Raw genomic sequence first — 22,327 nt, 5'->3', positions numbered from 1 at the left:
GTTGCAAATAAGACCATTTGGCCCATCATGTCTGCTCTGCCATTTTGCCCCTCAGCCCCAATTTCCTGCCTTCTCCCCATATCCCTTCATGCCCTGATTAATCAAGAATCTACCAACCTCTGCCTTCACTATACCCAATGACTTGGCCTCCTTAGCTGCCTGTGGCAACAAATTCCATAGATTCACCATTCCTCTGGCTAAAGAAATTCTTCCTCAGCTCTGTTCTAAAAGGATGCCCCTTTATTCTGAGGCTATGCCCTCTGGTCCGAGGCTCCCCCACGACAGGAAACATCCTCTCCACATTCTCGCTATCAAGGCCTTTCAATATTCAATGTTTCATAATGTACCCTTGCCATTTCAGAAACTACTACTACTACTACGTCGACTCAGGCCTAGGGGGCCGGCGTCGGGCATGATCATGGGCTCTCCACTTCTCCCTCTCCCTCATCAGTGTGTTCAGTTCATCTACATTAGCCACACCGCTGTCTTCTAGGAGCGTGTTGACCACAGTCTTTAGAGGGCGCCCAGGGTTCATCCTCCCATGCTTGGGTTCCCATATGATGACTAGGCTGGCAGGTAGGTTGGGGTGGCGTAGACAGTGCCCCGCTAGTTGCAGTCTTCTCGCCTCAATTTTAGTGGTGAGCATCAATAGGTCGTTATAGAGCTGGACGTTCGTCATGTGCTGTTGCCAACTCACGCCAAGAGCCAACTGGAGCATTCGTGTATAGCAACCATCTAGAGACTTTCACATAGTCTTGGTGAGTGTCCACGTCTCGCATCCGTACGTGAGAATAGACTCTATGGCTGCTATGAAGATCCTCTTTTTAAGCCCTCTGGTCAGGTTCGACTTCCAGATTTCCTTCATGGTGTTCATAGTCCTCCACGCCAGTGCCTTCCGTATCTTTATGTCCTTCTCTGAACTCATCATTCTTGACCTGAGGTACTTGTGGTCAAAGACTTTCTTAATGGTATCACTCTTTATGGTCTTGAGAGTACCTTCGCCTCAGTTAAACGCCATGTACTCTGTCTTTTTAGTGTTTAGGTGAAGTCCAACTTTATTGCACTCAACCCAACCAATGGTTGACAGACAACCCAACCATTTCAGAAAGGAAGGAGAAAATGGGGAATCACTGACCTTTGGCCTTGTGAGTGACACAGGGAATGCTGGGATCTAAAATGAAAGTTGAAGTAACAGAAAAATAACAGGATCGATAGAGTCAATGCCGACTTCTATGAAGACTGAATAACCAGAGTGATCAGGGAACCAGTAGGTGTGCTGTATTGGGATTTTTGATAGCAGTCTGAAAGGATAGAGAATGGATGGGGATGGACATTGTGTCAGTATAATGTGTTTAGTTAGGCTTTTAATTACTAGTTTAAATAGTTTGGGACAATCAAGCTATTGTGGGGTGAAGGGCCTGTTACTGCACTGTTCCATGTTTGGAAAGTTCCCATAGAAGAGAAAGATGAACAACCCAGGAGCTGATTATTCAGCAGAAAACAAGGAGTGGGGTAAGTAGATTTTTCCCGGTTTGTGGGATACTTCAGAGATCTGTGCTTATCTACTGTATTTGACATTTGAGTGAGGACAAGTGGATTGTTTGGGTTGAGGGATACTGCACGCCCGGACACTGTTCCCAGGAATTTTATTTTTAAGCATATGGCCTGCAACATCATATCGGGTTGATGCTGAGAACCAGACTTAAGCAAGTCATTTTTAAGATTAATTCTCATTTCTTCTCTGCCAACAACTCTCACTGCAACATCCCTTATTCCTCAACTCACTATTCAACCCAATCATCATTTGACAACACCCCAACTATCAACAGCCATCTTTCCCCAACTCTAATAACCCCTTCCTGGTTACTAATGTACAAGCTCTCCACTCAACCATTGTAACCCCTCCTAAATATAGATCTCTACCATTTCCCAGTGGCTACCTTCATCCTGACACCTCTGCTCACTAAATGCACCAACTCCGTCCAATATTCATCCTATTCACCATACCTCATCTCTGGACTACCTGCTTCAACTACCTAACTAACCCAGTTTTACACAATTCTCTAATGGCAGAATATAGGACAAATTCTTGAACCTCCCATGCACTACTAAATTTCCTTCGAATGGGCCCTGGAACAAAACATCTGTTAACTATTTCATAATCTGACCGTTTAACTAGGCTTTATCCATGCTAATCAATTTCTACATGCATGTCTCCATGAAATCACCTTTTGTATTTCTATATTACAGAATTTAATTAATACCGCACAAGGCGATTGTGAAGTAATTAACAGCTGTAAGGTGAGGGGGTAAATGGATTCTTGCCGGGTTGCAGGATACTGCAGGGATCTGAGCTTATCTACTGCATCGGACAGTTGATTCTGTGACCAAAATGTTGTATTTCCAGCTTTACTGACGTTACAGCACTAGACAGGATGTGTGTCAGGTGGAGGTTGTAACGAGACTTCACGGGGAGTGATCATAACATGGCAGATAAGTATTCAATGGAAAAATGTGGGCTTAGAGTCATAGTAATACACAGCATGCAACATACAGTACAGTACAGCACAGGAACAAATCCTCAGCCCGCGATGTTTGCGCTGAAAGTAGTCCTGAATTAAACTGAATCTCTCTTGCCTGTAAAGGCATCCGTTAGTCTTGCAAGACCATGGATCTGCGCCTGGAAAGTCTTCACAGGCCTGGGCAAGGTTGTATGGAAGACCAGCAGTTGCCCATGCTGCAAGTCTCCCCTCTCCACGACACCAATGTTGCCCAAGGGAAGGGCATTAGGACCCATACAGCTTGGCACCAGTGTCGTCACAGAGCAATGTGTGATTAGGTGCCTTGCTCAAGGACACAACACGTTCCCTCGGTGGTGGCTCGAACTCACGACCTTCAGGTCGCTAGTCCAATGCCTTAACCACTTGGCCACGTGCCCACACACTCTCTCGCCTGTACATGATCCACAACCCTCCATTCCCTTCATATTCCCGTGAATATCTAACAGCCTCTTAGACACCAACACCCCAGCAACCTGTTCCAGGAATCCACAGGTCTCTGTGTGAAATTAAAACTTAACTGTGCGTATCTCCTTTCACCTTAGCACATAGCCTCAGGGATTTGACAATTCTACCCCGAGTAAATGATTCTGACTGCCTACCATATCCGTGCCTCTCGTAGATATGTGCACTTCTTATCAGGTCAACCCTCAGCCCCTGGTACTAGAAAATATAGCCCAGGTTTGTCCAGCCTCTCTCTATAGCACATGCCCTTTAGTCTAGACGTGCACCCACTCCAAATCCTTCACGTCCTTCCTATAACAGGCAACCAGAATTGCACACAATACTCCAAGAGTAAGTTTTATACACCGGCAACATGATTTCATCACATGTCTATATCTAACCAATAAAAGCAAGCATATCATGTACCTTCTTTACCCTGTCAACTTGCATGGCCACTTGCAGAGCGCTATGGACTTGACCCCGAGGTCCCCCTACATTAATGCTTAAGGATTCTGCCATTGATTATGCCCTTTCACTTGCCCAGACCACGCTCCATTTGCCATTTCTTTGCCCATATCTGTAACTGATCTATGTCTTGGTTTATCCTTTGACAGCCCCACATTCTGTCCACAATTACAATCTTTGTGTCATCTGCACACTTACTAACCCACCCACCTGCCTTTTTATCCAACAGTTGTATACATCACAGATAAAAATCAAGGAACACACCCTTCAGTCCGGGTAATTCATGCTGGCTCAGATACCATCGTGAGCTTGTCCTTTCTGCCTGTGTTTGGTTCCTAGTCCCTCTAAATCTGTCCTACCCTTGTACTTGTCCAAATATCTTTCAGTGTTGTAATTGTACCCACCTCAACCACTTCAAACTTCAAAGTACATTTATTAACAAAGCACATATATTTATTAACAAAGCACATATATTTATTAACAAAGCACATATACTACATGTATTAACAAAGCACATATACTATATTTATTAACAAAGCACATATACTACATGTATTAACAAAGCATATATACTACATGTATTAACAAAGCACATATACTATATTTATTAACAAAGCACATATACTACATGTATTAACAAAGCACATATACTATATTTATTAACAAAGCACATATACTACATGTATTAACAAAGCATATATACTACATGTATTAACAAAGCACATATACTATATTTATTAACAAAGCACATATATTTATTCACAAAGCACATATACTACATGTATTAACAAAGCACATATACTACATTTATTCACAAAGCACATATTCTATACACAACCTTGAGACTCGTCTGATTACAGGCAGCCACAAAACAAGAAACTGCAAAAAAACGATTTAAACAAAAGGCCAACTAACACTTAGTGAGCAGAGGAAAATAACCCACACACTGTGCAAACAATAAAGCAAGCAGTGACATTCAGAATGAACATCTGTCTGTCATTTTCTGTGGAAAAGCTTCTCAGTTCCCCTTTAAATCTTGGCTCTCTCAACCATAAACCTATGTCCTCTAGTTGTAAATTCCCCAACCCTGGGCGACAAAGACTGTGATCATTCACCCTATCTAAGCCCCTCAAAATGTTTGTACACCTGTGAGGTCATCTCTCAGCTTCCTACACTCCAGGGAACAACAATCCCAGCCATTCTAGTCTCTCCCTACAGCTCTTTATAACAAATTTCACAACACATGCCGGTGCTAATAAATCTGATTCTGAAGTTCTCCAGTTCCAACAACGTGCCTGTGAAACTTTTTGCTTGTTCACATCCTTCCTATAGTGTGGTCACCAGATCTGCACGCAACGTTCCAGCATGTGTTGTCTGGCATGGCTTGTCTACCTTGGCACACAAGTAATTTATTTGTTAAGTGGCGAAGTGTCGGGCAGTGTTAATATTCAAAGGGAGCGGTGTGTGCTTGTACATAAATCACTGTCAGCCAACCTTTAAGAGCAGCATGATGTGTTGTCCTTTGTTATGTGAGGAACTGAATGAAGGGATGGGGAAGGGCAGAATTGTCTCCTTGCCAGAGAGAGGACACAGTTACAGCAGACGGTGTAGTGGAGATTACTGCAGGAGTGGTGGTTTGCAGTATGAGATGGTGAGAAGACCAGAGCTGTATTTTCCAAAGTCAGGGATGAGAGGAACTTCTAGAATTCACAGTTTTGCAGTCACTTCTCAGTCTTTCACTTATAAAATAAGTACAATAAAGGGATTCTGATTTCCCTTGATCACTTCTTCCTCATGTCTCCCACCTCTCGCATGTTGTCTGCAACTGGCACCGGGCCAATTCACCTACCTGTGGGAGGAAAATACAATACCTGCCGGAGAGGGGCACTCCACATAGCACCAGAGGCTGCCGGAGGTCACCAAAAGTCAGGGTTAACCCTGGGTCATTGGTAGTCACCTGAGGTCAAGGATAACCCTAGGTCTGCGGTGGTCACCAGAGGTCAGGGTTGACCAAGGGTCACTGGAAGTTACCAGAAGTCAGGGTTAACTCCAGACCCCTAGTCCTGTGTGGCAGCGGTGCAGGAGCAGATTTGCCCTGATACTGAGAAGTCTAGGACCAGTGGGTACAGTTTGGGAAATGAAGATGATATGTCTTCACTTTGAAACTCTGTACCCTAGAGTCGGTGGAGGCTCAGTCACTTGAGGACTTTGAAGATGAGCGTATGAATGAAAGCAGGAGTGAGAGATGTTCTGGAGCATTAAGACCCGAACACTGGAAATACTCATGTGTCAAGCAGCATCTAGAGAGAAGTAACATTTCAGTAAATGACATTCTATCAGGTCTGGTTAGTCTGAATCAAACGGGGAAGTGGTTTTCTGTCATTGTTCAATTCTGTATCAAGTCCTAAAGGCTGGAGAGTGCACATGAGGGGGATCAAAAGATGTAGTGGTGGGACTGGAGACTGGTGCTGAGTTAAGATATGAATGAAAGATGCAGCAGGACTGCAGGTCCTCCATTTCTGCCTGTTTTGGATGACCTTGTAGGCAGTTCCTCTGGCCCATCTGCAATATTGAGCGAAAACACGAGGAATTCTGCAGATGCTGGAAATTCAAGCAACACACATCAAAGTTGCTGGTGAACGCAGCAGGCCAGGCAGCATCTCTAGGAAGAGGTACAGTCGACGTTTCAGGCCGAGACCCTTCGTCAGGACTAACTGAAGGAAGAGCTAGTAAGAGATTTGAAAGTGGGAAGGGGAGATCCAAAATGATAGGAGAAGACAGGAGGGGGAGGGATGGAGCCAAGAGCTGGACGGGTGATTGGCAAAAGGGATATGAGAGGATCATGGGATGGGAGGCCCAGGGAGAAGGAAAAGGGGGAGGGGGGGAAACCCAGAGGATGGGCAAGGAGTGTAGTCAGAGGGACAGAGGGAGAAAAAGGAGAGAGAGAGAGAGAAAGAATGGGTGTATATAAATAAATAACGGATGGGGTACAAGGAGGGGGTGGGGCATTAGTGGAAGTTAGAGAAGTCAATGTTCATACCGTCAGGTTGGAGGCTACCCAGAAGGAATATAAGGTGTTGTTCCTCCAACCTGAGTGTGGCTTCATCTTTACAGTAGAGGAGGCCGTGGATAGACATATCAGAATGGGAATGGGATGTGGAATTAAAATGTGTGGCCACTGGGAGATCCTGCTTTCTCTGGTGGACAGAGCGTAGGTGTTCAGTTAAGCAGTCTCCCAGTCTGCGTTGGGTCTCGCCAATAATGAGCTGAGTGTTAATTCTCTATCACAGTTCCAGTCAAACGTCAGCTCCTGCACTGTATAGCAAAGACCACCATACGCTGAAGGAATGTTTCTTATACTCTCCATTTGGAATGGAGCTGGGGAGAAATTTCTTTAGCGGAGAATGGTGAACCTGTGGAATTCGTTGCCACAGGTGGCTGTGGAGGTGAAGTCATTGGGAATATTAAAGGCAGAGGTTGATAGATTCATGATCATTCAGGGCATGAAGGGATATGGGGAGAAGGCAGGAGACTGGAGCTCAGGGAAAGTGGACCAGCCATAATGAAATGGCTGACTTGATGAGGCAAATGAGCTAATTTGTCCCATTCTGCTCGTATATGTTATGGTTTCTTTGAGAATACTCCTCTGAATGCTCAGCTGTGAGCAAGAAGAATTCAGAACCTTCCCTGTGGCATCAAAGTTGTCGCCTAGGCCACTGTGGTCTCCGCGTTCTCAAGCTGCCCTCCCCCTTCCCCCCACTTGGTTCTCATTTTCGTCAGTTCATAGAATAAGGAGAGAGGAACACCTACCTGTCAGCTTGAGCTGAGGACCTTCATACTCTGGGAATCATTTAATTCACTTTGTTGACCCTGTGTGGCTTTTTCTACCGCTGGTTGTGGATTGTTTGCTCTGCAGTCAGTTACTCTTTCTTTTGCTTGCAACGCCGCTGGTGTATAGGTCAACAATGAAGGTTGTCTGGTGATGTTTATGGCTTCCTTCCTTGTGTTAATGGCTTTCTTTCAGTTTAATGTCAGTCATGCAAGTCCCGGGTAGAAACTCAGAGATGTAGAGATGTGGAAGGATACTTCATTGTTGTTTCTGGAACAGTTTTGTTTGACCAGTTAGAATCAGAATCAGGTTTATTATCACCAGCATGTGACGTGAAATTTGTTAACTTAGCAGCAGCAGTTCAATGCAATACATAATCTAGCAGAGAGAGAAAAAATAAATAAACAAGTAAATCAATTGCGTATATTGAATAGATTAAACAAATGTGCAAAAACAGAAGTACTGTATATTAAAAAAAAGTGAGGTAGTGTTCACGGGTTCAATGTCTATTTAGGAATTCGATGGCAGAGGGGAAGAAGCTGTTCCTGAATCGCTGAGTGTGTGCCTTCAGGCTTCTGTACCTCCTACCTGATGGTACTAGTGAGAAAAGGGCATGCCCTGGGTGCTGGAGGTGTTTAATAATGGACACTGCCTTTCTGAGACTCCGCTCCCCAAAGATGTCCTGGGTACTTTGTAGACTGATACCCAAGATGGAGCTGACTAGATTTACAACCTTCTGCAGCTTCTTTTAGTCCTGTGCAGTAGCCCCTCCATACCAGACAGTGATGCAGCCTGTCAGAATGCTCTCCATGGTACAACTATAGAAGTTTTTGAGTGTATTTGTGGACATGCCAAATATCTTCAAACTCCAAATAAAGTATAGTCGCTGTCTTGCCTTCTTTATGACTACATCGATATGTTGGGACCAAATTAGATCCTCTGAGATCTTGATACCCAGGAACTTGAAGCTGCTCGCTCTCTCCTCTTCTGATCCCTCTATGAGGATTGGTATGTGTTCCTTCGTCTTACCCTTCCTGAAGTCCACAATCAGCTCTTACTGACGTTGAGTGCCAGGTTGTTGCTGCGACACCACTCCACTAGTTGGCATATCTCACTCCTGTACGCCCTCTCGTCACTACCTGAGATTCTACCAACAATGGTTGTATCGTCAGCAAATTTATAGATGATATTTGAGCTATGCCTCGCCAAACAGTCATGTATATAGAGAGTAGAGCAGTGGGCTAAGCACACACCCCTGAGGTGCACCAGTGTCGATCATCAGCGAGGAGGAGATGTTATCACCAATCCTCACAGATTGTGGTTTCTGGTTAGGAATTCGAGGATCCAATTGCAGAGGGAGGTAGAGAGGCTCAAGTTCTGCAACTTCTCAATCAGGATTTTGGGAATGATGGTATTAAATGCTGAGCTATAGTCGATGAACAGCATCCTGACTTAGGTGTTTGTGTTGTCCAGGTGGTCTAAAGCTGTGTGAAGAGTCACTGAAATTGTGTCTGCCGTTGACCTATTGTGGCGATAGGCAAATTGCAATGGGTCCAGGTCCTTGCTGAGGCAGGAGTTCAGTCTAGTCATGACCAACCTGTCAAAGCATTTCATCACTGTCGATGTGAGTGCTACTGGGAGATAATCATTAAGGCAGCTCATATTATTCTTCTCAGGCGCTGGTATACTTGTTGCCTTTTTGAAGCAAGTGGGAACTTCCACCTGTAGTAGTGAGAGGTTGAAAATGTCCTTGAATACTCCCGCTAGTTGGTTGGCACAGGTTTTCAGAGCCTTACCAGGTACTCCATCGGGGCCCTCCACCTCGCGAGGGGAGGGTTCACCCTCTTTAAAGACAGCCTAACATTGGCCTCTGAGACAGAGATCACAGAGTCATCAGGTGCAGCAGGGATCTTCACAGCTGTTGTTATATTCTCCCTTTCAAAGCGGGCATAGAAGGCATTGAGTTCATCTGGTAGTGAAGCATCGCTACCATTCATGCTATTGGGTTTCGCTTTGTAGGAAATAATGTCTTGCAGACCCTGTCAGAGTTGCTGTGCATCTGATGTCGCCTTTGACCTCATTTGAAATTGTCTCTTCACCCTTGAAATAGCCCTCCACAAATCATTCCTGGTTTTCTGGTACAGGCCTGGGTCGCCAGACTTGAATGCCACAGATCTAGCCTTCATCCATGGCTTTTGGTTTGGGAATGTACAGTAAGTCTTTGTGGGTACACACTCATCCACACAGGTTTTAATGAAGTCGGTAACAGCTGCAGCATACTCATCCAGGTTCGAAGATGAATCCCTGAATACAGTCCAGTCCACTGATTCAAAGCAGTCCTGTAGGCGCTCCTGTATTTCCCTTGTCCATACTTTCTTGGTGCTCACTGCTGGTGCTGCAGTCTTCAGTCTCTGCCTATACTCAGGGAGTAGGAGTACAGCCAGGTGATCAGACTTCCCAAAGTGAGGGCGTGGAATAGCACGGTAGGCATTCTTGACGGTGGTGTAACAGTGGTCCAGTGTGTTGTTTCCTCTGGTATTGCAAGTGATCTGTTGATGGTAATTGCTTAGTGATTTTTTCAGACTGGCCAGGTTGAAATCCCCCAGATCGATGGTGAAGGTGTTAGAGTGCGCTGTTTCGTGCATGTTGATCCCATTGCTCAGATCATCTGAAGCCTGATTGACATTGGCTGAGGTGGAACGTGAACTGCTACCAAAATGACCATGGAGAACTCCCCGGTAGGTAAAAAGGACGGCACTTTACTGCTAGATATTCCAGGTCTGGTGAGCAGAATTGGGACAGCACTGATATATTCGTGTACCAGGAGGAGTTGACCATGAGACATACTCCTCCACCTCCGCTTTTGAGAGACTCTATAGATCTATCCTGATGGTGTATAGTAAACCCAGTGATCCGGATCGCTGCATCCAGTACACAAGGGGTTAACCAGGATTTGGTGAAACAAAGGACACACGCGGCCCTGACGTCCCTCTGATTCAGCACACTGGCTCTGAGATAGTTGATTTTATTCACCTGAGACTGCATGCTGGCCAGTAAGGTAGTTGGTATAGGGAGTTTAAAATCCCGTTTCCTTAAATGCACTTATAGTCCCAACCTACACCCGCGCCTTCTCCGAGGTGTCCTCTGTGGGCACTTCCGACCACAATCGGTGTTGTTTCCATTGTTACGATTTCATAACGTACCAGCAGCAAGAGATGACAATTGAGTCAGGTTTTAATATTAAAACCACTATATTTATTTACATCTACTCAAAAATATAGAAAATTACATAAACTACTTCCTTAAACAGAAGTTAACAGTGTTTTGCGTCTGTAGCTCCCTTACAGTCAAACGTAGAACCGGTTCTTAACAAATCTCACTCAAGCACAGTCTTAAAGTGGCAGTCCAGAGAGTCCCAGTAACTCAGGAAATAGGTGAGAGGGGAGACTTGTGGATTCACAATGCAGCGACGAGGCGATCACGACGAATTCCAAAGATTCCGCGGCTAGCGAACGAAGAAACAGTTACTGAAGATCTCAGCTGAGGAATACTTTTCTGAAGTCCACGGAGAGCGACTTCACAAAGTGACTGTCACGAAATCCACACCCATGGATCATATGAAGGACAGACTCCACAATGCACAGTGTGCCGCTGATTAACTCAATCTTTCGGGTATGGGTAAGCGTTAGACTTTACCCTTCTCGATCGTAAGCTGTTCCGTGATAGCTCGAAGTCTGCGATCTTCACTCTCTCTCTCTTTCCTTCGACTCCTTCTTTTATACTGTCGGCACACGTGATAAGGTAACGCTCACAGAAACAAAACTGTGGACTCTCAGTCAGACAAAACTGGGGATATGTGACGCCCACAGTAAACAAAACTATGGACTCTCAGGAAAATGAAACTGTGGACATGTAACACCGTCGGTTTTAAGCAGTGATAGTTCATTTAAACGCATTAAGACATCTTTGTTGACTGTACTGACCTTGGCAGCAGCTGTGCTTTTTAGCTGTGACAGGCTGAAACAGGAATATTTTATTGTATCCATTGAGAGTACTGCTGCTAGTCGAGTTGCACCTAGGCGTCCCAGTAACTGTAGATGCTGCTTCCCAGTTATAGCTGCTATAGCTGAGATGGCAAAGAACCCTATAAATATGTGTATGACTGTATATTCATCCTTAAATAACTATGTATTTACTGGTACGTCCTTATTTTTCAACACTTTAATTTTATTCCTCTTTCAGGATCTGGGCACATGAGGCGAGGCCAGAGTTCATTGACCACCTGAAGTTGACCATGAACTTGGTCTATGCCAAGTTGGAGGGCGTTTCAGAGTTAAACATGTGAGTGGGACTGGAGTCATCGAATTGCCTGACTTGGTAAGGATACTGGTGAACCAGAAGGCTTTTTGTAAGATTTTCGGTTAGCGACCCAAATGAACTTATTTGTTTTAAATTTGGATTTTACTCTATAAAGGTAGTATCTGTGGTCCCTGTGGTAACTGGGGGTGGGGTGGGTTTGAACCGGGCTTCTGAATTTCTGGTCGAGGCTGCTTTCCTGCAGAATTAGTGGAGCCGGTGTGAGCAGGTACAGAGTGCATTTGCAATGACTTTGAGCTGTGGGTGGGGCAGAGGGTGCTGAAGCGTTCATTTACTGCACAGATTTCCTGATTGTGCGTTCACCCCTACAGAGTGAAGTTGTGGGTTTCACAGCCACTTTCAAAAGGAATTGTAAACCTTAAGTGAGGGAAGTAGAAGTCCGCTACCTGGTATGTGTTGGTGAGAGAGGATTTATGCTCACATTGATCAGGTTCCCCTGCTGTATTTACAGTGGCTGCTGACGCCTTGTTTGCAACTTGTTCAGGCTGGTAACTTGGCAACACTCAGGGCTGAGTTCTTGACGGAGAAGGCCTGCCATTCGCTGTTTGCGCTAGATTCACAGAGAATGGAGACGCCCTTTGGCTCATCTGGCCCAGACGGCTAATTTTTTGACTGGATCTAGTCCAATTTGCCGGTGTTTGGCTCGTATCCTTCGAAATGAGGGGTTCCTAGTCTGGGGTTGACGGACCCCTTGATTTAGTGGTATTGGTCCATGGCATAAAGGAAGGTTGGAAACCTCTGCTCCAAACCTTTCCTATCTGTGTACCTGTCAGAATGTCTTTTAAATGGTGCAAACACACACACCTCTACCATTTCCTCTGGCAGTTCATTCCATATTCCCCCCATACTCTGTGTGAAAAGCCGACTCTCTCAAACTTTTCCCTCTCAAATGTCAGTTTTAGACTCCCCTATCCTGGGGGCGGGGGGAACTGGCCCTATTCGGTGCCCCTCATGATTTTATAAAGCTCTATGAGGTTGTCCATCACTCTCATATGCTCCAGAGAAAATATCCCATTCTATCCACGCTCTCCTTGTAACTCAAGCCCTCGGGTTCCAGTGATGTACGAGTAAATATTCTCTGTGCCAATTCCAGCTTATATTTCCATAGCTGAACAACCAGAACTGCACGCAGTACTCCGAGTGTAATCTCACTTATGACTTATTAAGTTGCAACATGATATGGCAACTCTTGTGCTCAGTGTCCTTAATGATGGAGGCCAGTGTGCCAAACAATTCCTTCACCACCCCGTCTACCTGTATTATTACTTGGCCGGAACCATGTTCTTAGGTTTCTCTGTGTTATAAGGCTGCTGGGGACACTGTCACATTCACTGTGCAAGTCCTGCCCAGGTTTAATTTCCCAAAATGTAACATGTCTCACATGTCTGAGTTCAGTTCCATCTGACATACCCTGGAGCACTCTTCCAGTTAATCTTGATCAAATTTTAATCTTCACTCCCTACGATGCCACCAATTCTGGCGTTGTCTGGAAATTTACCACCACGTTAAACACGTTCTCACGCAAATCATTTATGTAGAATCCAGACGACAGAGGACCCAGCAGACGTCTGTGCAGCACACCCCTGGTCACAGATCTCCAATCTGAATTACAGCCCTCCATCTGCTGGTCTCCTTACACCAAACCGATTTTGTTTGGATCCCATGTAGTCAGACTTTCAGACCAGCTTCCCGTGCTGGACCTTGCTGACGTCCACGTAGACTGTATTCGTTGCCCTGTCCACTTCAGTCTTTGCCACTTCCTCAACTAAACCCAATCAGATTCACGAGGGGTGATTTCCCCCACGTCAAATCCAAAGTTGTGATCAGTGGGAATGCCGGCAGTTCAGGAGATCCTCTCCTGACAACAGTGCTGTGCATGGACCAGGTGCCAGATACACTGTAGGGGTCAGGATGGAATGGTCCTGCCATACACTCCTTGTGCCTACACCGAAACTGTATCTTCTGACACTTAACAGAACTTAATCCCATCTGCCTATTATACTGACTGATCAGTATCATCCTGTCCCCTACAACCATCCTCCTCACTAACACTAACACCATCGATGTTTGTACTATTCCTGCCTCTAATCTAAGTATGTCGACTTCTAAACTGGGAGACCACAGTCTGTGAGGATTGGTGATAACACCTCCTCCTCGCTGATGATCAACACTGGCTCACCTCAGGGGTGTGTGCTTAGCCCACTGCTCTACTCTCTCTCTATATACCCATGACTGTGTGGCTAGGCATAGCTCAAATACCATCTATAAATTTGCTGGCGATGCAACCATTGTTGGTAGAATCTCAGGTGGTGACGAGAGGGCATACAGGAGCGAGATATGCCAACTAGTGGAGTGGTGTCACAGCAACAACCTGGCACTCAACGTCAGTAAGACGAAAGAGCTGATTGTGGACTTCAGGAAGGGTAAGACGAGGGAACACATACCAATCCTCATAGAGGGATCAGAAGTGGAGAGAGTGAGCAGTTTCAAGTTCCTGGGTGTCAAGATCTCTGAGGATCTAACCTGGTCCCAACGTATCAATGTAATCATAAAGAAGGCAAGACAGTAGCTATACTTTATTAGGAGATTGAAGAGGTTTGGTATGTCAACAAATACACTCAAAAACTTCCATAGATGTACTGTGGAGAGCATTCTGATGGGCTGCATCACTGTCTGGTATGGAGGGGGGGGGGGTCAACTGCACAGGACCGAAAGAAGCTGCAGAAGGTTGTCACTTCAGTCAGCTCCATCTTGGGTACCAGCCTACAAAGTACCCAGGACATCTTCAAGGAGCGGTGTTTCAGAAAGACAGCGTCCATTATTAACGACTCCCAGAACCCAGGGCATGCCCATTTCTCACTGTTACCATCAGGTAGGAGGTACAGAAGCCTGAAGGTACACACTCAGCGATTCAGGAACAGCTTCTTCCCCTCCGCCATCCAATTCCTAATTGGACATTGAACCCTTGGACACTACCTCACTTTTTTTTAAAATACGTAGTATTTTTTGCATGATTTTTTAATCTATTCAGTATACATATACTGTATAAGGTATACTGAATAAGATTTACTTATTTATTGTTGTTATTATTTTTCTTCTATATTACGTATTGCTTTGAACTGCTGCTACTAAGCTAACAAATTTCACGTCACATGCCAGTGATAATAAACCTGATTCTGATTAAATTATTAACGTATATACAAACTGTAGGTGACTCTGAGCCTTGGTGTATTGCTAGTCACAATTACATAATCAACCCTACACCATCTTCCTCCCAGTTTCTGCACCAAACTTTGTGGATCCACTTGCCTGGAGCCCATGGGCTCTAACCTTTCAGAAAGGTCTCCCTTGGCACTTTGTCATAGGCTTTACTGAAGGCCAAGTTGACCACAGCACTTTGTTACCTCGATAAATTCAACTGGATCATTTAGACAGAACTACCCCCAACAATGGGGCAGCAGGGTAGTGTAGTGGTTAGCACAATGCTTTTCAGTACCAATGACCCAGGTTCGATTCCCGCCGCTGCCCGTAAGTGGTTTGTACGTTCTCCCCGTGACCGCGTGGATTTCCTCCGGGTGTTCCAGTTTCCTCCCACGGTCCACAGACATACCAGTCGGGAGGTTAATTGGGCATTGTGAATTGTCCTATGATTAGGCTAGGATTAAACTGGCGAATTGTTGGGTGACGCAGCTCAAGGGTACTCTGTGATGCATGTCAGTAAATAAATTAAACGCCACCCTTGATCAGTTCCTGCCTTTCCATGTGTAGATTAATCCTGTCCTGCTGAATTTCTTCCAGTAATTTCCCACCTGCTGACTTCCCAGGTCTATAGTTAGTTGCCTTGCCCCAGCTATCATTGCTTCTCCCCCATCCAGAGACTCCTCTCATCAGGCCCTGTCCACCTTTAAACTTCGTGCATCTTCCTCCCCCTCTGTGATTTTATTTCCACCGGTGGTATGTGTGATTCCTTTGTCACACTATTCAAATGGTGTGACTGTGCAGGAAGGGACTGTTTGCCAACCTATTGTCTTACATCCTCAAACAACAGGAATTCTGCAGATGCTGGAACTTCAAGCCACACACATCAAAGTTGCTGGTGAACGCAGCAGGCCAGGCAACATCTCTAGGAAGAGGTGCAGTCGACGTTTCAGGCCGAGACCCTTCGTCAGGACTAACTGAAGGAAGAGCTAGTAAGAGATTTGAAAGTTGGAGGTGGAGGGGGAGACCCAAAATGATAGGAGAAGACAGGAGGGGGAGGGATGGAGCCGAGAGCTGGACAGGTGATTGGCAAAAGGGATACGAGAGGATCATGGGACAGGAGGTCCGGGGAGAAAGACAAGTGGGGGGGGAACCCAGAGGATGGGCAAGGAGTATAGTCAGAGGGACAGAGGGAGAAAAAGGAGAGTGAGAGAAAGAATGTGTGTATAAAAATAAATAACGGATGGGGTACGAGGGGGAGGTGGGGCATTAGCGGAAGTTAGAGAAGTCGATGTTCATGCCATCAGGTTGGAGGCTACCCAGCCGGAATATAAGGTGTTGTTCCTCCAAACTGAGTGTGGCTTCATCTTTACAGTAGAGGAGGCCGTGGATAGACATGTCAGAATGGGAATGGGATGTGGAATTAAAATGTGTGGCCACTGGGAGATCCTGCTTTCTCTGGCGGACAGAGCATAGGTGTTCAGCAAAGCGGTCTCCCAATCTGCGTCGGGTCTCACCAATATATAGAAGGCCACATTGGGAGCACTGGACGCAGTATATCACCCCAGCCGACTCACAGGTGAAGTGTCGCCTCACCTGGAAGGACTGTCTGGGGCCCTGAATGGTGGTAAGGGAGGAAGTGTAAGGGCATGTGTAGCACTTGTTCCGCTTACAAGGATAAGTGCCAGGAGGGAGATCAGTGGGGAGGGATGGGGGGGACGAATGGAGAAGGGAGTCGCGTAGGGAGCAATCCCTGCGGAAAGCGGGGGGGGGGGAGAGAAAGATGTGCTTAGTGGTGGGATCCCGTTGGAGGTGGCGGAAGTTACGGAGAATAATATGTTGGACCCGGAGGCTGGTGGGGTGGTAGGTGAGGACCAGGGGGACCCTATTCCTAGTGGGGTGGTGGGAGGATGGAGTGAGAGCAGATGTATGTGAAATGGGGGAGATGCGTTTGAGAGCAGAGTTACATCCTCTCTTAGTTACAGAGCAGGGACACGCTGTTCATTTGTCTTTGAGTGTGCTCTGGTTCAGCCCGTAGTTCCCCACTTTCTGAGGGATTTTACAGCGCTCTGGTTTACTGTGGCATCTCTCTGCCTGTTCTCAACTTGTACTGGTCACTCCTCTGCCTTTCCGTGCTGTGTCCTACCATCCCCCCTCTTGCAGAGCTGAGCAGAATCGTTGCTTCAGCAGGGCACGTGGGTTAAAGATCTGACGAAGAGCTGGCTGGCACTGCATATGCAGGACTAAGCGATTCACGGGCTTTGCCTGAGCCTTAAGTAACCCATATGTAGCATCACAAACAAGAGAAAATCTGCGGATGCTGGAAATCCGAGCAACACACACAGAATGCTGGAGGACCTCAGCAGGCCAGGCAGCATCTGTGGAACAGGGTAAACAGTTGACGTTTCGGGCCGAGACCCTGATTACTGTACTCAGTGGGTGATGGGCTGAGAGGGGTATAGAATGGATTCTCCTTTAAAGAATACGCTGGTATCCTTTAAAACTGAGGGCAAGCATTCAGAGGATGTTTCAAAGGGGAAGCACGGGAACTGATTGAACTTCAGAGCATAGGACAATGTGTCGGAAGAACTCAGCAAGTCGAGCAGCACTTGTAGGAGGAGAGTCTCTCTTCCTGTTGTTTCCACTGCTCTTGGACACACTTCTCACCTCTACGTACTGACCATCTCTGATCTTCTCTTGGTCCTGATATAGAGTAACCATCCAAATGATTGGCTCACCATTTCCAGCCACTACAGATGTTGTTGGACCTGCTGCATTCCTCCGGAAGTTTGTTGTGTGGTCCAGCTTCTGGCATCTGAATCCCAGAGAAATCTTGAGTCCCGGTCCTGAGAGCCAGAAGGTGTTCTGACACGGGCTTGCATCTCAGAAACTTTGTGATGTCCCCACCCTCCCGGGGATTGCCTGGGGGGATGGGAAAGTAACTGTAATGACAGTGGGAGAAAATTGAGAGCAAATTGACTCATGGTGCCTTGTTGATAACGGTGATATATGAAGCAGGATGTTATCAAGTGATAACACAAAACTGGGGCAGTTTGCACTTGTTAAATAATTCAGCGTAAAACTGCTGTTTAAGCAATTTAGAGCATAGAAGAGTACAGCACAGGAACAGACCCTTAGTCCCATAATGTGGTGCCAAACCAGCTAAAAAGCAAATCAAAAACACCCAAACACTAATCCCTCCTACCTACACAAGGTCCGTATTCCTCCATTTTTCTCACATCCATGTGCTTATTCAAGTGTCTCTTAAAAATCTGTAATGTATTTGCCTTTACTAGGCAGTGCATTCCAGACACCCGCCACTCTGTGGTAAAAAAAAAATTGCCCCTCACATCCCCTCTGAACCTACCCCCTCTCAATACATGCTCTCTAGTGTTAGACGTTTCAACCCTGGGAAACAGATGCTCCCCTTCTACTCTTGTCTATGCTTGCAGACCTCTGACAGATCTCCCCTTGCTCCAAAGTGCGCGTTAGCCTGGAGCATAGAGCGCGTTTGTAAATCTGACGGAAATAAAGGATGTTGGGAATGGCGAAGCTGGAGCACTGTGGGAGGGGTGTGGATTAGGTGGTAGAGAAGGAGTGTCAGGGGCTTGAGCTGGCGTGGGTGCAATCACACCCAGCCCTGAGACATGGGGCAAGGTCATTTGATTCCCCTCTCCCTGCTCCAGTCCACAATAGAGACCCGTCTCAGAATCAGCATTCTCATTACTCACGTATGTCATGAAATTTGTTTTTTGTACTTGTGGCAGCAGTATACTGCAATACATAAAATTACTGCAGAACTGTGCAAAAGTTTGTTTATATATATGTAATGTTGCGTTCATCTTGAAGCAAGGAATAGCTAAAGCAGGACTAGGCTACAACCCATTGAACGAACGACTAATGTCCATCCACATGCAATGCGAGCCTTTCCCAATCACACTCGTTGTCAACTACTCACCAACCAGCGGTGCTGAGGGGGAAGAGCTTGAGGGACACTACAACAACCTGCAAGGGCTCATTGATGATACTCCGAAAACTGATGTTCTGCTCATTCTGGGTGATTTCAATGCAAAAGTAGGTCAAACATCTCTGAATAAGGAAGTCATGAGAAACAATGGTTTAGGAACACCAAATGAACAGGGGACATGGCTAGCTGAGTTCTGTCAAGAAAGCCACCTCTGTATAATGAACACAATGTTTGGTCAACACCCTCGGCGCAAATACACATGGACAGCTCCTGATGGTAAAACCAGGAACCAGATTGACTATATCCTCACCAACAAAAGATGGAAATCAAATATTCTGAAATGCAGGACATATCCGGGAGCTGACGGTGAGACTGATCACCAGCTGCTGTTGGCCAAGATGAAGCTCAGGGTTAAGAACGTAAAATGAGCAAAACCACCAGTCAGTTATGATCTCTCAGACATATCAAACTCTTTCAGCATAGAGGTTTGCAACAGTTTTGAAGCCCTGCTGAACTTACAAGAAGAGGTCGAACTAGTTGGAACGCAACAAGAGATGCATTGACAACAGCAGCAGAGGAACACATTCCAAAGTGATGCAAGCACAAAGACACAGAATGGATCACAAATGAAACGCTGTATGCAGTAGAAAAGAAGAGATTGGTGAAAGGTCAGAAAGGAAGAACAAGTGAGGAATACAAGGAGCTGAAGTGTGAAGTTAGATGCCGCTGCAGGCTTGACAAAGAGGCATACCTACAACGCATCTGCTCCAACGTGGAAAATGAAGCCAACAAAGGCCAATAGCAAGATAGTTTATGCTGCAGTAAAAGAACTTACTTCACAGCAAGAATTGGTGCAATTGAAAATGTCGAAAGAAAGTTCTAACAGAAGATGCAGATGTGAGGGAAAGGTGGCTCGAGTATACCAAGGAACTCTATGAAAATCACGAGAATGAAAACCGTGGCAAAGCCATTGACTGGCCAACACTGGACCATGAACCAGAGCCACTACTGTCAGAAGTCGAAAGAGCAATCGAGAAGATTAAAACGAATAAGGCACCTGGTCCAGACAACATACCAGCCGAACTACTGAAAGCAACAGGCACCTCAACGGCCCACATCTTGCACCGCATTGTCTGCGCCATCTGGAAGACTGGAAAATGGCCAACAGACTGGTGCAAATCTGTCTACAATCCAATTCCCAAGAAAGGAGACCTCCTGCAGGGCAGTAATTACAGAACAATTGCATTGATATCACACGCCAGCAAGGTTCTATTCATGATCATCTCTGAGAGACTAAAGAACTACGTAGATAGAGAAATTGCGCTCAAACAGGCTGGCTTCAGGATTGGCCGAGGTACCAGGGACCAGCTCTTCAACGTGCGCCTAATAATGGAGAAAATGAGAGAGGTCAATACCTCCTTGTACATCTGCTTCATAGACTGCTCAAAGGCGTTTGACTGTGTTCAATACACCAAACTGTGGACGACAATGATTCAACTGGGCGTGGCACCTCACCTAGTGGCTCTTCTAGAAACACTGTATGCTACGCAATCCTCCAGCCTTCAGACCACATATGGCGAGACTGAGGCATTCTGAAATAGGAAAGGAGCAAAGGCTGCATCCTTTCTCCACACCTTTTTAACATCTACACTGAGATGATCATGAGGCTGGCAATTCCAGACAACACTGGCATTAAAATAGGAGGAAGAACCATCAGTAACTTGAGATACGCAGATGACACAGCCCTGCTAGCCTCAACAGATGAAGATCTGCAAGCACTACTCAATAATGTTGCAAAAGTCTCTGCTGAATTGGATTGCTGATAAATGGCAAAAAGACCAAAGTTATGGTGATAAGCAAATCTGCAATTCAAGCTGACATCTACATCGGAAACGACAAGATTGAACAAGTGTCCTCCTTTATATACCTTGGTGCAGAACTAAATGACACAAACGAATACAGCGAGGAAATAAGGCGAAGGCTAGCAATGGCACGCACAAGCACTACCAAACTCTGGAACATCTGGAAAGATAGAGCTGTGAGCACTGACACCAGGATACGCCTCCTCAGGAGTCTCGTCTGGCCAGTAACCCTATATGGCTGTGACACATGGACCCTCAAAGCAGCTGAAGAAAAGAAGTTGACAGCACTTGATTTGTGGACATACAGATGGATCCTCACGGTATCATACTTTGAAAGGAGATCCAACAATTACATCCTTGAAAAGACTGGCACGAAACCAGTACTTCTGGAAACAGTTATCCAAAGGAAATGTCGCTATTCTGGAAACGTCTCAAGAACTGACGACACAGTGGAACGCACGGTGCTCGAAGGCAGAGTAGAAGGAACCCCCTCCCGAGGCAGACAGAGGACAACCTGGATTGCCAACATCAAGAAGTGGACCAGCCTCACCGCCAGAGATGCAAGAGGTTTGACTGCCGACAGATCGAAGTAGAAGAACATGGTCGCCCAGGCTCTGGCAGAGTATAGCACGTGATGATGATGGCTCAGATTTTTTGCAGAGTGCTGTAGATTTATGGTGAGAGGGGGAGATTTAAAAGGGATCTGAGAGTGGTGGTTACATGGAACGAGCTGCCAGAGGAAGTGGGTGAAGGAGGTACGACAGTGTCATTTTAGAAGGACACGAAGGGGAGGGGGCCAGGAAGTGAACACAGGAAACTGGGACTAGCTGGGTCGGCAATGTGGTCAGCATGGATTGGTTGGGCCGAAGGGTCTGTATCTGTACCGAGTTGCTCTATGACTGTATTGAGATGTGCAGGCGCTGTACATCTGCCCCACCATTGCCTGTACATCCACCTCGCGGTGTATTTGGAGTGCTGGGATGGATATACTGACAATGGAGTGGAGTAAGTGTTGATTTCTCAGAATGGTACCAGAAGTACAAGGGTTAAATTAGATTGCAGAAGATAGGGCTATAATCTGTGGAATTTAGATGGAGTAAATTGTTTGGAGTTTAAGATAGCATGAACTTGCCCTGCTGGCCTTGGACATATGCTCGGTTTGGAAGCTGATCAAAGTGTCTACAGGCTGCTGGGGGTGGGGGGGCAGTGGGGAGGAGGATGCGGGAAGCTGGAAGAGGCTTCCACAAACAGCAGCCGATGATGAGGTTGAATCTGAGTCGGATGCGTTTTTGGTTCGCCGAAGGGTGATTGGCGAGCACGGTTAGTTTCTGGACCAGCTGTGATATGGTATGTCACTGAAATGGGCAGGGTGGGGAAGCCGATGATGACCAGCATTGTTCCCACCCATCCTGTCATTTCTCCCACAGCAAAGGCATAATTCAGTGAAAACCCTAATGCTGAGTTTTTGAGATGAATTTTGATCAATTAGGCAACTTGTTTCACTGACTCACTCATTCCAAAGGTCCTTACCCACAAAGAAATAAGGATGATTTTATTCATCGAGTGAAAACAGAAAATGTTGTTAAGACTCAGCAGGGGCAGTACCTGTGGAAGGTGAACAAAAAGT

At 46.0% G+C, this 22,327-nt stretch overlaps 1 protein-coding gene across 7 annotated transcripts in view; it reads left to right on the top strand.

Annotated features, from left to right (window-relative positions):
- Window positions 1–22,327, top strand: part of LOC134339423 (lysophosphatidic acid receptor 2-like) — a 116,119-nt gene that overhangs the window by 38,364 nt on the left and 55,428 nt on the right. For 2 of the 7 annotated variants that reach the window (XM_063035905.1, XM_063035904.1), the window contains exon 2: window positions 11,539–11,673. The gene's annotated coding sequence lies outside the window, so the exon portion shown is untranslated. Of the gene's footprint in view, window positions 1–10,616; window positions 10,975–11,336; window positions 11,453–11,538; window positions 11,674–12,052; window positions 12,063–12,124; window positions 12,401–22,327 lie in introns of those variants that run through there. The other 5 variants (XM_063035908.1, XM_063035907.1, XM_063035906.1 and 2 more) reach the window with 5 other exon arrangements.

The sequence above is a fragment of the Mobula hypostoma genome, chromosome 29, assembly GCF_963921235.1.
Source record: "Mobula hypostoma chromosome 29, sMobHyp1.1, whole genome shotgun sequence".
Taxonomy (NCBI): Eukaryota; Metazoa; Chordata; class Chondrichthyes; order Myliobatiformes; family Myliobatidae; genus Mobula; species Mobula hypostoma.
This window is presented reverse-complemented; position numbering and strand designations above follow the sequence as displayed.